The sequence below is a fragment of the Zingiber officinale genome, chromosome 1A, assembly GCF_018446385.1.
Source record: "Zingiber officinale cultivar Zhangliang chromosome 1A, Zo_v1.1, whole genome shotgun sequence".
Classification (NCBI taxonomy): Eukaryota; Viridiplantae; Streptophyta; class Magnoliopsida; order Zingiberales; family Zingiberaceae; genus Zingiber; species Zingiber officinale.
The window spans coordinates 22098749-22116759 of record NC_055987.1 but is presented as its reverse complement, the minus strand read 5'-3'; positions in this window follow the sequence as shown (position 1 = coordinate 22116759).

The following is an 18011-nucleotide window of genomic DNA, read 5'->3' as shown; positions in this document are numbered from 1 at the left end:
AAGCAGGAAGTTCATGTTGGCACAGTAGAGGCTGGCAAGAGAGGATGAATTGCTTGAAATCAAAGTTAGAAAATTATCTCATGCTTTTTGCTTAGCAAGGATGCACAATTTAATTAATCAAAATAAACTGTATAAAATAAAATAAACAACTTATAAAATGAAAAAGGCACAAGAATTACTTTGCTAGATGATTGTTAATCCAAGGCGGTTGAAAAGCTCACTAAAAGTACTCCTTCGTTGAAGGAGGAGTAGCATCTTACACACTTTTAAACTCAAAAAATACTAGAAAAATGAATACAAGAGTTGTTGTTCAAGTTGTATTAAATTCTTAGTTCCAGGGATCTTTTTATAGTCCTTGAAAAAATATAGTCATTGCTCGAAGGCGCCTCTAAAGAGGTCTAGAGCACCTTGAAGAGGAAAATGTCTTATCCTCTTCACAACAGTAGCCTAATGTCTACTGGAGGCGCCTGAAACAGCTTGAGGGTGCCTCCCATAAAGGTGTTAGGGTGCCTTGAATACTTTGAAGACACCTTAGTTGTCTAGCCTGGGCAGGGCACCTAGACAAGCAACAACGTCTCCATTTGCTCTTCCGTTGTTCCTTTCGTTTGGGTGATTTCGTCCATCCTAAATTGGGATCACTCGGATTCATCTTCCGATATTCTCCTCGAGCAGGTTTCCTCTCTGACTTCTTGTCCCTTGAACTATTGTACACATCTTTCTCGTCCACCCGTGTACGCTTCCGTAACACCTCGTCCCTTTGACGCACCAAACCCGTCGACTTCCTTCTCATGCCATCCATCTCGCTAGTTGCGTCTTCAGCTCAACTTCTTGTGTTCCTAAGCTTTTGCACACTTAGACATAAGGATAAAAAATAGCATGACCTAACTTAACTTGCTTGATCATATCAAAATCAACCTAGGTTACTTACAATCTCCCCCTTTTTAATATGCATAAACTCAAATTAAGTTAGAGTTAAATCAAAATAAAATAATTAGGGGTTTGTGAACAGATTTAATAGTAAATTGATGTTTTTCAAAAATATCTTAATTTTACTAATTAATTCTTTATTTTGAAAAATATAATTTTAAAAATTATTTTTTGATTTTAAAAAATCCTAAAAAAGTTTACCAAAATCAAACAGAAGTAGTTAAATCAATAAAAAAATTATTTTATAAAAATTATTTTTTTATTTTAACATAAATAAATTATTTTATCATAAAACCCTATTTTTAGATAAATAAATTTTAAACGTAGATTTTTATCTCTAAAAATTCCCTTAATTTTTTCAAATATATAAAATAGAATGTATAACTATAAAAAAATTTTAAAATTTTCAAAATTCAATTTATAATAATTTTTGATATTAAAAATTAATATTTTCAGTAAAAAAATTCATGAAAAATTTATTTTTAATAAAAAATTAAGAAAATTTTTATTTCAACAAAGAAGTTATTGTTCAATCGATATTCAAAATTTCAATAGTAAATTTTAACAGAATAATTAAAAAAAATATTTTGCTAAGTTAAGAAATTATATCCTTATAAATCATTAAAAAAAAATAAAGATTTAATTTAAACATGTTTTTGGAATCTAATAAAGATTTTTATCTATTAGATTTAGCAGGAATTTTGGTAGAACATAATTTCTCATGGATTTTTTAAATTTGACCCCTATAGTGCTTAATATACCAACCAAGTCTTTCGTATTTTTTAAATTTTGAATTTTAAGAAACACTTGTATTTAAGCGTATATAGTCATTTCTTAAATTTTCTAGTTGATCTTTTATCTTTTCATTTTCCACCTTTAGATTATCATATATTTCTAATGGATATGTTTTTGTTAAAATTAATTTGTTCTTGTATTCTCTTTATCTAACTTACACATATTTCTAAAAAAGCATTTTAATGAACTCAAATAACTATTCAGGATATTAGGAACGTATCTTACTTATCATGATGATTTCATTATCTGATGCTTCCCTTTCATCGTTGCTTTCTTCCGAAGACTCTCTTCCTTCGTCAATGTTCATTTCTGAGGTACTTTCTTCATCCCTCTGATCGTTTGCCATTAGTTCCAGTCCGACATAGGCTTCGATCTCGGACTCAGAAGACGATGATTCATCCCACATAGCTTTTAAGTTTTTCTTCTTTGTTCGTTTTGGCCCTTTTTCTTTTTCTTTCTCCTTCTTCTTTAGTTTAGGGCAGTCATCCTTGATGTGCCCTTCATCCTAGCAGTTGCAGCATTGAACATTCCTTTTGCTTTGAAGGTGTGTCTTTGCATGCGACCTATGAAATTTGTTAGATTTAAGAAATTTACTGAAATTTCTTACCATAAGGGCTGCTTCGTCTTCGTCAATAGAAGCTTCAGATTCTGGTTTGTCCATTTTTGCCTTTAGGGTAATATTTTGATTCAGCTCCTTCCTTAGTTCTGCATATCTAGATTCGTGAAGTTTTAAAGTAGATAATAAACTTTCTAACAAACTTACCTCTAGATCCTTGGAGATATAATAAGAGTCAATTATGGATGTCCATTCGAGTGTTCTTGGGAAAGCATTTAATGCATACCTCAGTGAATCTCAGTTTGTTACCATTTCTCCAAGATTCACGGATCGATGTGTTGGTGCAATCTGGGTACTCTAGGTTTTGATGTTTGGGTAAAGGTTTAAGTTAGGTTTATTGTTGTATTTAATATACATTATGAGTGTGCAAGATATAGGTACAACAAGGAGAGTCCAAGTGTGATCTTGGCAAAGGAGGAAAGTCTAAGGGTGAGTCTTGGTAGTGCAAGTCCAAGAATGTAGTATTGGCAACGTAAGTCCAAGTGTGACTTGATAATGGATAAAGTCCCGGAGGCGCGACCTCTTGGCAAAGGAAGACCTGACAACAATGACAAGGCCGATAGAAGCTTCAAAAGGCAAAGCGTGAAGGATGAGGAGGCATCTAAGGGACGTGAGGCTAATGGAGGAGGCTAGAAGGCTAGGTTTAGATTATGCGAGTAAGGACGAGTGCATGAGAGATTATGCTTAGGATAAAATTTTAGGTTACTGTAGTAGATACTATAGTGTTACTGTAGTAGTTACTATAGTGTTACTATAGCGTTATTGTAGTATAACTATAGCAGTCCATTGGTATTTTCATCAGTCGACTGGTATCGAGTCATTAGCCTGTAACTATCGAAATCCATGAATGCCAATCGACTAGTAAGTATGGCAGTCGACTAGTGGCAGAAACATTGTTTGGATGTTTCTATCCGAGCTCTATTTAATGGAGCTTGGGATGCTTGAGCAAGGTGACGAAAATAAAGGTGGTTAAGCCCTATTAGAGTCTTCCAAGCTCTCATGTGATTAAGCGTACTTGTGCGAGGTTGTGGTGAGGTTTCTCCACCTATAATGAGTTACTTGAGGTAGCCAAAGTTTTTCGGGGAGTATCCACTGATGGATCGAGATAGTCCACTTTATGGATAGCTGTGGAGTAGGAGCCCTAATCTCCGAACTATGTTACATAAACGTGTCATTGGGTTTGTGCTTCTTGTCTTTGTTTAGGGTTTAGCTTCCTTGTTAGTATTTTATTTTATATTTTCGTTGCGTACTAACGAGTATAGGAAGCAACAATTTAACTGATCGATTATTCACCCCCCTCTAGCCAGGCATCAAGATCCCAACACGATGATCAACTCCTTCAGTTTGTCATGTAGTTAAGCGACCAATTCTCCTTCTTTCAGCCGAAGGTTCGTTAGTTGATTCTAGAGCAGGTCCCTTTTTATGATCTTGGCTTCAAAAGTCCCTTTGTGCAGCTCTAGGAATTTCTCCTAGAGTTATTTTGTTGATCCATAGGTGCCGATCTTGTTGACTTCCTACGACGACAGCACACTTAGGAGGTGGAATTCCGCTTGTCATTTTGCTACGAAATCAGCTTCTTCCTTTTTTTGGTCCACAGATATTCTTCTTTTTCTTCTCCTTGTTGATCTTTCGGAGTTACAAAATAGTATTTGATTATTGGTAAAATTTTAAAATTGATTTTGAAAAAAATATCTCCATTTTCTTTTTCCATATCACGAACTCCTCGTTAAATTTTGGTGGGTAAATTCTTGGTCCGACCATTATTTAGTACTTCAATCGACGGTTAGTCCTTCTGAGGATGTTCGACTCTGATACCAATTGTTGGCGCAACAGAGGCTGACAAGAGAGGGTGAGTTGCCTAAAATCAAAGTTAGAAAAATATATCTTGCTTTTTTACATAGCAAGGATGCACAATTTAATTAATCAAAATAAATAACATAAAATAAAATAAAAACTCATAAAATGAAAAGTGGCACAAAAATTAATTGGTTACAACCTAGAAGGTTTTTAATTCAAGACGGTTGAAAAACTCATTAAAAGTACTCCTTCGTTAAAGGCGGAGTAGCCTCTTGCACACTTTTAAGCTAAGAAAAAACTAGGAAAATAAATACAATAGTTGTTGTTTAACTTGTATTGAATTCCAAGCTCCAGGGATCTTTTTATAGCCCCTAGAAAAATGTTACCATTGCTCAGAGGTGCCTCTAAAGATGTTCAAGGCGCCTCCAAGAAGACAAAGTTTTATCCTCTTCGCAACGGTAGCCTAATGGCTACTAGAGGAGCCTCAAACAACTTGAGGGCGCCTTCAATACTTTGAAGATGCCTTGGCTGTCCAGCCTAGGCGGGGCGTCTGGATTGGATCGAGGCAGCTGGAGTCCGGGTGCCTGGACCCTGTCTAGGTGCCTAGATAGACAAGAACATCTCTATTTGTTATTTCATTGTTCCTTTCACTTAGATGATTTCTGCCATTCGGAATTGGGCTCACCCAAACCGATCTTTCGACTTTCTCCTTGAGTAGGCCTCCTCCCCGGCTTCTCGTCTCTTGGACCGCTGTGCATGTCCATCTCATCCACCGGTGTACTCTTTCACAACACCTCATCCATCAGATGCACCAAGCCCTCGACTCCCTTCCTGTATCATCCTTCTTGCTAGTTGCACCTTCCGCTTGACTTCTTGTATTCTTAAACTCCTGCACACTTAGATATAAGGATCAAATATAACAAGACTTAACTTAACTTATGATCCTATCCGAATGCGAGCTCACTGGACGCTGGGCACGTGGCGCTCTCCTAGTCGATGACGTAGGTCTCCTCCTGGTCGCACGAATCTCCAGCGAACCTGCACAGAAGTCGGGCCGGGGAGATCTCCGGCGACGACCCTCCGACGCTCAAGTCAGGCAAGGGGACAGACGAAGAAGGTGGCTGCAGGATGAAGACTGGCGTACCTCCGATGAAGAAATGAGAGGTCTTATATAGAGCACCCAGGGAACACCAAGCACCTACATCGGGAAGTCCACATGCCCTGGGCCATACCGCGGTATGGTCCTGTCAGGGGAGCATGTCTGAGGCCGCGGTATGGTCCTGTCAGGGGAGCATGTCTGAGGCCATACTCCTATAGTTTAGACCATTCCCTTGATGGGACGGTTAAACCTTTCTCCTCATGAATATAAATAATACCTAGCCATGGAGCATGTGGGCTTCTTCCTCCCGAGCCGAGAGCTCACCCGCCCGGCTGAAGCTCTTCTCCCGACCGGACATATGTGCCGGCCTGGCTTAGGAGACCTCTAGTGCTTGAACACCTTTTCCCCTGTTTCCCTGTGGAACGGCCAGGCGGTCTAATCGCTCGGCCTCTGCCTCCCTTCCCTGCCTCGGCCGGGCGGTTCTTCCGCTCGGCCACTCGATTCCTTGCGTCGGAAACCCGGTCGGGTCAACCAGGCCATTACTCGATCGGCTTACCTTTGGATTGACCTTACCAAGGACCCTCCTTAAAGCGGGGCCCCCTCTTCTCAACACCGGATCAACTTGATTGACAATATCAAGACTAACTTGGGATACTTACAATTCCAATCAGACCGACATTCGAGTCATACACCATGTCTCCAATCTCTAAAGCATTTGAGTCATATATTGTGCCTCCAAAATCCAAGGCATTTAGGATCATATACTGTTCCTCCAATCTCTAAGACATTCGGATCATATGATGGTGGTTTGAGGTCGCAGAGGGGAGAGAATTAAAACTTCTCTAGAAATACACATAAGTTATTTTAGTTAATAAAACATAAACTAAACCAAAAAAAGCTTTGAGTTTTCTTGGTTTGCAACCGGAGAGGTTGCTAATTCAAGGTAGTGAAAGCTCTAATAGAAAGATCTTTGTTAAAGGCGAAGAAACCTCTTACAAAGTTGAGAGTACAGTAATTGAAACTAGAAAGATTACAAAGTTATTTTTCAAGTGTTGTTTCGAAAAGGAGAACAACCTTTCCTTTTATAGTCCTCTGGTCATATTTGACCATTGGCTGATGTGTCATCTCTGGGCGCCTAGAGCTAGTCTGGGCACCTCCAATAGTGCACCTTATTTGTTTTGCAACATCTCTTTAACAGTTCGGTGATAACTTTTTATCCTCACCCGAGCGCTTGGATCAGTTCGGGCGCTTGGAGTGTTGCTGATGCTGACTCCTAGAGTTATCCTTGTCGTAACAGCAAAGGGATGCCTATTCGATACCAGGGTGGTTGGGGAGCTTGGACAAGTCAACACTGAGTTGATTTGTCCGACTACTGCTCTAGTGGCTTGGGTGATTCTCTGACCATTTAGAGTTGAGCTCACCCGAACCCAACTTCGGTCTTCTGCTACCAGCCTTTCACTCTATCTTCTCGTCCCTTGGAAGCATCGCGCACATACTTCTCATATGCCAGTGTACTCTTCCATATCACATCATCCCTCGGATGCACTAAGCCCGTCGATTCGGTTCCCGTGTAATCCTTCTTACTATACGTCTTCTACTTAACTTCTTGTATTCCTAAGTTCATGCACACTTAGCCTCTGTTTGGATGGGGAGAGCAAAGGTTTATTAACGGAAGGGGAAGAGAGGGAAAGTAAAGTATTTATATTATCTTTATTTAGGAGAGAGGAAAGTGACATGCATTACCGTGTTTGGGAGGAAAGTGAGGGTAATGAAGGTTAAATATAAAAATTACAAAATTATCCTCACTTTTATTAAAAACTTACGTGTTCAAAAACCTAGTGCATCTTGCATACATTTATTAGTTAAGACTTATACATTCAAGCAATTGTAACTCATTTGTTGAAGTCGACATCAGCGTTGGCATCGGTGACGGTGTTGAAGTCGGTGTCAGAGTCGTTGTCGAAGTCAGCGTCGACATCGGCATCGAAGTTGGTGTCAGCATCGACGTTGACAGAGTGTGGGCATTGAGAGGTGCGAGTTGGGCGGTGCAAGTGTTTTTCGTTGCGACACAAAGAATATCTAAAATAATGATTTTTGAAATTAATATAATAAAATAGGGATAAAATTATAACACAAATTTTTTTTAGTACCCCTTACCCTTCCTTACACCCCAAATTGAGGTGTAAGAAATTCTTTCGTTTCATGAGTAAGGAAGATTAAACCTTATCCTTCCTTACCTTTCCTTTTCGTAGCCCACTTCCTCCCAAACAGAGTTTCAAGTTTCCCTTCGCCTTCTTTATCCTTTCCTCCTCTTCCCTCACCTCCTCCCAAACAATGTGTTAGACACAAGGATTAAACACAACATGACATAACTTAACCTAATTTTCTATATTAAAATTATCCCGAGGTACTTATAATTACTTCTTTTTTTATGTGCATCAACTCGAGTTAAAGTTAAGATTAAAGGAAAAAGTATGAAAATTAATATAAAAAATTTGAAAAAAAATTCTTACTAAAATAGAGTTTCAAGGATTATTTCTTTTGTCAAAATTAACATAATTAATTTAAGTATGATAACAAAAATTATATACAAAATCTTTTTATTTTGCCCGTAGAAAATATTTTAAACACAGAATTTTTTTATTAAAAAAAAAATTACAAATAGAAATCATCATCTAAAAATCTTACTGATTTTTCTCACAATCCAAAATACAAGGTTAACTTTCCAAAAAAATTAGGTTTTCAAAATTAATCTTTAAAAAATTTTAAATTTTAAATTACATATTTCGATTAAAAATTTATAATAAATCAGATAATTATTAAAAATTTTGAAAATATTTATTCTAACAAAAAACATAAATTGTTATTAAAAAAAATTATGTTTTTGAAAAATAATTTTTTTAAACATTTTTAATCGTCAAAATTTATTTTTCAAAGAAGAATTTTAAAAATAAACATAACAAACAAAAAATTTTAAAAATATTTTTGTGTGTAGATGATGCTTTTATTTTTCACAAAAAAAAATTCAACCTAAATTATGAATAGAAAGTATACAAAACTATTAATTTTGTAAGCAATGTTGGAAATTAAAATAGATTAAATCTAAAGCATGCATGGAAATTAACTTAATCATGCTAAGCATGATTTAAAAATCTAATATAAATTTCTATCTACTGGATTAATAAGATAATTTTTTAAAATATATTTTTAGTTATTTTTCTAATTTGGCCCTTATAAAATTTAAAATACCAATTTAACCCTCTAAAATTTTTAAAATTATTTTGTGAGGCATATAAGCTTGAATATGAAAAATCTTTTTCTGATTTAACTTTTCTATTTGTTCAGTTAATTTTATATTTTTATTTTTAATTCTATGAAAATCTTCTAATGGACATGCTTTGGCTAAAATAATTTTCAAATCTATATTTTTCTTTTTAAATTTGATATTCTTAGTTTTGAGTTTACATAATGATTTGGACATTAATTTTATACCTTCATAAAGTTGGTTAGGAGGAAGAAAATATACCTCACTTACCATATTGGTCTCGAAGTTTGACTCTCCTCCATCGTTGCTTTTCTCTGAATAGCTCCCACTTCATCGATACTCTCCTCTTGGTAACTCATCATTAATGCTAGTTCGACATGCTCCTCGAGACATCTCATCCCAAGTCGTCTTGAGGTTCTTGTTCTTTAACCGACTTTACCCTTTGTCCTTCTCTTTCTCCCTTTTCTTTAGCTTCGAGTTGTTGTCTTTTACGTGTCCTTCTTCATTGCAATTATAGCATTGCACCTTTTTTTTTTGTTTTGTTGAAACTTCTTAGCCTGAAACTTGTTGAATTTGTTAGTTTTAAAAAACTTTGAGAATTTTCTTACTACATAAGCCTTTTCATCTTGATTGAGGGATGTGTCGAAATCTGATTCATCCTTCTTGGCTTTCAGAGTTTCAGGGCAATGTTGTTATTTGACTTCTCTATATTTTTAAGACTTGTATATCGAGATTCGTGAAGTTCAAAAGTTAAAAACAAATTCTCTAGCGTACTTATCTCAAGGTCCTTGGAGATATAGTAGGAGTCTACTATAAATGTTCATTTCGGTATTCTTGAAAATACATTTAGGGCAAACCTTAGAGAATCTCTATTCATTACCGTTTCTTTGAGGTTGGTTAGTCTGGTGATCAACTCTTTAATCTTCGAATATAGTTGAGTGAATGACTCTCCATTTTCTAGTCGTAGATTGATGATCTTGTCGCGGAGCACATCTCATTTCGCCAATTGGGTTTTTGAGGTTCCTTCTTGCAACTATAAGAATTTTTTCTAGAGTTCTTTTGTTGAGTTGAAAGTGCTGATTCGGTTGACATCTTGAGATGGTGGTACACTCAAGAGGTGAAATTCTACCTTACCGTTCGCCAAAAGCTCGGTCTGATGCTTTTTGTTCCAGTGATGCTCTTTCTTTTCTTCTCCATTCTCATTAATAGGCAATTCAAAAATCATATTTCATAGTTAGTAAAATATTGAAATCAATTTTAAAGTATACCTCCATTTTTCGCTTCCATAACGTGAATTCTCTCTTGAATTTTAGCGGGTGGATGCAAGATCCATCCATCATCTTCTTGCTTTAGCAAGCGGTTAGTCCTTTTGAAGTGATTCAGACTCTGCTACCAATTGAAGGTCCTGATAAGGCCGACAAGAGGAGGATGAATTGCCCTGCAATAAAGAATAGGCAATTCAAAAATCATATTTCATAGTTAGTAAAATATTGAAATCAATTTTAAAGTATACCTCCATTTTTCGCTTCCATAGCGTGAATTCTCTCTCGAATTTTAGCGGTTGGATGCAAGATCCATCCATCGTCTTCTTGCTTTAGCAAGCGGTTAGTCCTTTTGAAGTGATTCAGACTCTGCTACCAATTGAAGGTCCTGATAAGGCCGACAAGAGGAGGATGAATTGCCTTGCAATAAAGAATTTAAAACTTCTATTGTTTTTCAGCTTAGCAATGAACACATGTTAGTTAGTTAGTTAGAAATAAAAACATAAACTAAACAAAGAAGAGTCTCTGAGTTTACTTGGTTTGCAACCGGGGAGGTTGCTAATCCAAGGCAATGAAAGCTCCAATAGAAATATCTCTTTTGTTAAAGATGGAGAAGCCTCTTACAACATTGAGAGTATAGAAATTAAAACTAGAAAGATTACAGAGTCATTTTTCAAGTGTTGTTTCAAAAGGAGAACAAGCTCTTATTTTATAGCCCTCTGGTCAGATTTGATCATTAGTTGACATGGCATCTTCAGGCGTCTGGAGTGGATCCAAGTGCCCCCAACGATGCACCTTATCTACTTTTCAACGGCTCTTTAACGATTCGATGATAACTTTTTATCCTCTCCTAGGAGCCTCGACCGGTTAGAGCATTTGGAGTGTTGTTGACGTGGACTCCTAGAGTTATCCTCATTGCAACGAGCAAAGGAACACATATTCGAAATCAGGGTGGTCCGGGTGTCCGGACTGGTCTGAGCGCTTAGAGTTTGGGTGTCTGGAATAGTTAACACTTAGTTGACTTGTCTGGGTACTACTCTAGTCGCTTGGATGATTCTCCAGCTATCCAGAGTTGAGCTCACCCGAACCTAACTCTGGCTTTCTCCTTGAGTAGTCTTCCGCTTCGGCTTCTCGTCCTTCGAAAGTGTCGCACGCATCCATCTCGTCAGCCGATGTACTTTTCTACAGCACTTCGTCCCTCAGATGCACCGAGCTCGTTGGCTCGCTCCCCGTGCCATTTTTCTTTCTAGTTGCATCTTCCGCTCAACTTCTTGTATTCTTAAGTTCCTGCACATTTAGACATAAGGATTAAATACAATAAGACATAACTTAACTTTGTTGACCACATCAAAATTATCCAGTGGTATTTACACAATCTCTAAAGCATTCGGGTCATATACTGTGTCACTACTCTCTAAGGCATTCAAGTTATATACCATGCCTCCAACATCGTGCAACTACTCTGTAAGGCATTCTGATCATACACTGTGCCTCCAAAACCATGCCTCCAATCTCCAAGGAATTTGGGTCATACATCGTGCTTCCAAGCTCCAAGGCATTCGGGTCATACACCGTGCCTCCCATTTCCAAGGCCTTTGGGTCATACACCATGCCTCCACTCTCTAAGGCATTTGGGTCACACGCCGTGCCTCCAACGTCGTTCCTCCACTCTTCAAGGCATTCGGGTCACACACTGTACCTCCAACGCCATGCCTCCAATCTCCAAGGTATTCGGATCATACATCATTCCTCCACTCTCTAAGGCATTCGAGTCACACACAGTGCCTCCAACGTCGTGCCTCTAATCTCCAAGACATTTGGGTCATACACTATGCCTCCAATCTCCAAAGCATTAGTACACTGTACCTCCAAAATCTAAGAGATTCGGGTCATACATCACATCTATGTCCCAGTCTCTCATGCCACTCAGCCGAGTTATAAGTAAGCTTGCTCTCACGCCTGTCCTAGACTCTCATGCCACGCGGCTGAGTTATAAGTGAGCCGCCCATCCGAGTTGTAAGCGAGTCTGCCCTAGCACATATGCCCCATGTTCTCACACCACCTGACTAAGTTATAAGCAAACTTGCCCTCGCGCTTATGTCCTAGACTCTCATGCTTCTCGATCGATTTATAAGCGTGCATAGCTCACGCGTACAATGACCATCTGATCGGCTATCCCAGACTCTCGCCTCATCTACGAGTTATAAGTATGCATAGCTCATAAGCACAATGACCATCTGGTCTGCTATCCCGGACTCTCACCTCAGCTGAGAGTTATAAGCGTGCATGGCCTTAGTTGTGAGTTATAAGCATGTATAGCTTACACACACAATGACCATCTGATCAGTTGTCTTAGACTCTCTCCTCAATTGCGAGTTATATACGTGCATAGCTCACTCGTCCAACGACCATCCAGTCGATTGTCCCAAACTCTCGCCTCAACTACGAGTAGTAAATGTGCATAGCTCACGTGCCCAACGACCATCTGATCGGTTGTCCCAGACTCTCTCCTCAGCTGCGAGTTATAAGTATGCTGTTAGAATGTATACTAAAAGCCTAGCTTTTGGTATAAAACATTTATCTAGAAATAAGAATCACATTGGTCAAATGTCTACATTTGTGATAAATGTAGTTGTTCAATTAATTTATATTGTAGATAACATGGTGTGTTGTGTCACACACAGAAGATCATGTTATCAGTACCTTATAAATTATAAACAGTAGCTCACGACCAAGATGGAAAGGAACAAACCATTGGAAGGTCATAGTGTAATTAGGTATTAGTTTATCTTAACTATATAATTATACTAGTACACTTAGAGTGTATTGAGTAGAACCATTTGAGGTCGTTCCTTTTATACTGACTTTATGAAGGAACAAAGACCTCAGTTATTATGGAAGTGTGTGCTCTTAATCTTAATATAATAACAAGCACATATATTTGATATTTATTTCTTTAATTTATCAATGGGTGAGATTTAGTTCGATAAATCAATAAGCCCGATAAGTTGGGAAATGATATCACTTATAGTGTGTGTTGTTGATTATAGAAGGAAACTAGTAATCTAGGTTGAGAATGCCCCCAAGAGGAGCTCATAAACCCTGCAGGTGGACTTAGTCCGACATGACAATGAAGTTGAGTGGTACTACTAGCTAGATATTAATTAAGTGAGTTGTCGGTAACTTACTTAATTAGTGGACATTGTTATCTTAAACACGGGAGACTAACACACTCATAATAAGAAGGAGCCCAAAATGTAATTTGGGATTGGTGCGATAGATCAATAATAGTTCTCTAGTGGAATGAATTATTATTGATAAAATTAAGTTGTGTGTTCGGGGCGAGCACGGGATGCTTAATTTTATCGGGAGACCAAAATCAATTCCTCCTCTCGGTCCCTATCGTAGCCTCTAGTATATAGAGATTTATACCCACCACATACCCACCTTCTTACCCATCCAATGGGGCCGGCCAAAGCTTGGGTCCCAAGCTTAGGTGGCCGGCCACTAGAATATTAAAAAGGATTTTTATTAAAATTATTTCTTATGTGGATATCATGATTTTAAAAGAGAGTTTAAAAATTTAAAAAATTTCCTTTTATAGCTTTTTACAAAAGATGAAGAGAAGAGATTAATCTCTTTCCTTATTTGTAGTTTAAAAGGATGGTTTTAATTTTTGATAAAAACTTTCCTTATTTGTAAATCATCTACATGTTTAAAAGAGAGTTTAAAATTTGAAATCTTTCCTTATTTGTTGATTAAAGGAGGATTTTAAATTTTAAGAAAATTTTTCTTTTTAACCATGTTCATGATTTAAAAGAAAGTTTAAAAATTAATAATTCTCTTTTATTAGTTTCTACAAAAGATTAAGAAAAGACTTGATATCTTTCCTTATTTGTAAATTAAAAGAGATTTTAATTTTTAGAGATAACTTTCTTTTTATCCACATGTTTAAAAGAAAGATTTTAATTTATTAAATTTCTTTTTTATAAACCAATCATGAAGGTATTAAATTATTAGAGAAATTTTTATAAATTTCCGGAAACAAATTAGGAAGTTTTAATTCTTGTTTTAATTAAAACTTTCCTTGATTTGGGGCTTGAGGTGGCCGACCATTGTATTTGAAAAAGAAAATTATTTTTAATTAAATAATTTTTCTTTTCAATGGAAAAAGAATTAAGGAATTTTTTTTTAAATTTTCCTTATTTGCCAAGACCAAGGATTATAAAAGAGGGGGTAGAGGAGGCTTCAAGGTGAACGACTCTATTCTATTTTTCTTCCTCTTTTCCTTGGTGGTGTGGCCGGCCCTTCCTTCTTCTCTTCTTCTTCTCTTTGTGGCCGAACCTCTTCATGCTTATGGAGTTTTAATTGGTGGCCGGATCTAGCTTGAGGAAGAAGGAGAGAAAGCCTACATCCCTTGGAGCTTGGTTGGTGGAAAAGATCTTCATCTTTTGGAAGCTTTGTGCTTGGCCGAAATTTGAAGAAAGGAGAAGGTGCTTTGGTGGTTTCTCATCTCGGAAGATCGTTGCCCACACAACGTCCGAGGTTAGAAGAGGAATACGGTAAAAGATCAAGAGGTTTTTCTAAAAGGTATAACCAGTATTTTTTCTTTTCGCATCATACTAGTTATTTTTGGAAATAATACTAAATACAAGAGGTATACGATTCTAGAGTTCGAATTTATTTTCGATATAGTGTTCTTTTGTTTTTCTTTTCCTTGTGATTTGATTATTCTTTTCGGTTAACCTAAAGTTATTTTAGGAAATTAAATATTAGCTTTCCATAAAAGGTTTTGTCTAGTCGGTGGTGGTTGCTCCCATATCCAAGAAGGCCATGTGCCTCGCCACGTCAGTACTGGGAACCAATTATGGAAATTAATATTTAATGGAATTAATAACTTAAGGTGACTTGGGTCGAACGTGTTAAGTTCCGCAGGAGATCCAAGTCAAAACCTAAAAGAACAAATAGATTAAGTTTTGGATCAAACGTGTTAAGTTCTGCAGGCGATCCAAAATTTAATTTAAAAGAACACATGGTAGCTAGGAAAAGGTTCAGACCTTTGTACAAAATTTTTGTACAGTGGAACCTCTAGGTTTTCCGAGTAGCAACCAACAAAGGAATCACGATTTGTTACTATTTCTTCAAGTTGTTGAGCTGGGTAATCAGATCTTTTATCCCTGCATGAAGTTGAGCTACCTTTTCTCCCTTATTTATCTGGAGGCTCGTTAGTTAACTTCGGAGGATGTCTCGCTTTGCAAGTTTGGATTTTGACGTACCTTCGTGAAGCTTAGGGATGACAATTTTCTCCGCGAATTTGGGGCCCCGCGGGGAAAACCCGAAATGGGGATGGGGATTCCCGATTTTTTGGGGATGGGGCGGGATCTAGTTATATGTACATTCCAATATGGAATATACAGGACTTATGGATGTAAATTTATTTATTGCTCGATCTAGTTTATATGTACATTCCTTCGAGGAATATAGGATCAAATGTAAAATTCATTTATGTCATGATCAATCTTTGCAAAGGAACCTCTAAGGACCAGAGGCGCAGCCGAACTAGAGCAAGATGGACGTTATGTTTGACCTTGTGGTGTACACAAATATTATGAAGAATTTTGGGATGACAACACACGAGGATAACTAGAGATAAAATAGGTTTTGAAAAATTGAGATTTCGATTATCGGCTTTTGAGATTGGTGTCATGTTACTATGGATATAGGATATTTAGTAGGCTAGCATAGTTAAAATTCCTCATTTATAAATAACTAAGTGGGAGAGGGATTTTAAGTAAATTCCATGGTCTCCATTATTGGTTTGTAAGTGATGCAAACAAGCTTGCGCGTTGGCTCTGAGTGCCTTCCTCCATAACGATGAGCTTGTTTGTGGATCACTAGAATAGACTTTCATTTTGAATGACTATAAGAAGTTAATTAAGAGCGTGTGATCTTCCCAATGGAAGGGCATAATCTTATTAATGGACTTAGTGTCAAGTAATGGTATACACTTAGACACATCTAATAGTATCCTCCCATCGGAGTTACTTTGTGTGACCAAATGATACCAACTATTAATTTTATTTGTCAAAAGTTAGGTTGACAAGATAATAAAATTAATGTGTTAAACCCCTCCTTTACAAATGTTGAATATGTCCACACTAACGTGGCATGCAAAATCACACGGTGTTTGAGGTGTTGGAGAATTTAAATAATATTGTTTGAGGAATCAATATTTTTTATTCAAAAGTTTTGACCAAATATTTGATCAATGATCAACTATTCTATTAATTTTATTAATAAAGTAAAGTGACGAGATATAATAAAATTAATGAATAAATCTTCGATTTTGTATACTCCACACTATCGTAGGCATACAAAATTCATGGGGATTTTTAAGGAGTTGATCTTGACCAAGTAGTGATTTAGGTTTTAAAATGTTTGTCAATAGTCATACTATAAGAAAGACTTAGTAATCCCAATTGTAATGATTGGAAATAGGACTTGGACAGTCTTCTTAGAACTAAGAACAATATAGGTGTATTTAATTCATTAGTTGAAACATGTTTAGTTGGTGTTATCTCCGTAACCCGGAGGTAGATACAAATACCATTCATCAATTATATTGCAGAGTTCCAAGAAACCCGACAACTAAATGAAAATTAAAACACCATCTACATGGCACTCTCAATAAAATAGATGTTGCAGTGGGAGATGTTTATCTTTGATAAGAATAAAACATGGATTTTTGAGTAATTGTCTTTACGCACCAAGTTTAGAGAGAACTAGTTTTCAGTTTCTAAACTATTCGAAACATTATTACTTTTAAATAACAAATATTAAGAAAAGAGAGAGAAGTGATGGTACGTTGGTTGGCAATTTATAAATCCAATAACTCTCACGATGCAACAAATGGAAATTAGTAACACATCTACTAACTTTAAGAGAAAGTAACCTTCGAAAATGAACCAATTATATCTTTGGCTTCTAAGGCTAGGTTATATTAACTTGAGTAGGATTCATTGGTAGCTGATAAACTTTTGGGTTCATTAGTAGTGCAAATCTTTCCAACCTACGAGTCTTACTTGGAAGGAAAAATAACCAAGAAGCTTTTAAGTCTAAGAGGTATGGAGTCAAAGATATATTGGAATTGGTTCATTCTGATTTGTGTGATCCTATGAGCATCCAGGCAAGAGGTTGTTTCAAATATTTCATCTATTTTATAGACAACTATTTGAGATACGAATATATTTACTTGATGTGCCGCAAGTCTAAGTGCTTTGATTAGTTTAAAGTGTACGAGGCTGATGTGGAGAAACGACAAAGTAAAAGTATCAAGACACTACGGTAAGATCGTAGTAGCAAGTACCTCTTGGGAGAATTTAGGAGTCATTTATCAGAAGTAGGGATTCAATCCCAACTAGCTGCACCTGGTACACCCCAACAGAATGGTGTAGGAAAAGGAAGGTACAGGACTCTTATGGAAATAAGTAGATTGATGAGTTATTAAGAATATTATCAAAATCATTTTAAGGATATACTCTGGAAACGGGAGTAAATATAGTACCTTCTAAAGTCAGAACTCTCTACTCATATAGAATTGCTGAATAGGCGTAAGCCTATTTCGAAGCATATTCGGATTCGGGTAGTCCAGCACATATGCAGAAGAGAGACAATGATAAGTTGGACAGGAATTCACTTGTTTGTGGGTTATCCTAGTGAAATGAAAGTAGGTTTATAGTCTTAAAAATTAGAAGGTCATTGTTAGCATCAATGACCGATTTTTAGAAAAGGACTATGTAATAAACCATCTGCCCATAAGAAAATTTGTTCTTAAGGAAGTAATAAAAGGCATGTCTAATTTAGTACCAACTGTACAAGATGAGATACCACAAGGAAACTGCAACACGTATCACAAATGATACACAATTGCAGAAAGTGCCTTGTCGTAGTGGGAGGGTTGTTAGACAACCTAAAAAGATTCATGTTTTGGGAGAGTTTTTGGACTCGATCCCTGGAGGACATGAACCTGATCTCTGGACATATGACGAAACACTCCAAGATAAAGATGCAACATCTTAGCAAAAAGTAATGAATAACAAAATTAGAATATATGTATTCTAATAAAATCTGGAAGCTTGTAGAACCACCAAATGGTGTAAAAGCCTTTGGGTGTAAAAAGGTCTATAATAGGAAAAGAGAGATAGAAAGGAAGGTAGTAACTTTCAAAGCAAGGCTTGATGAAAAAGAAAA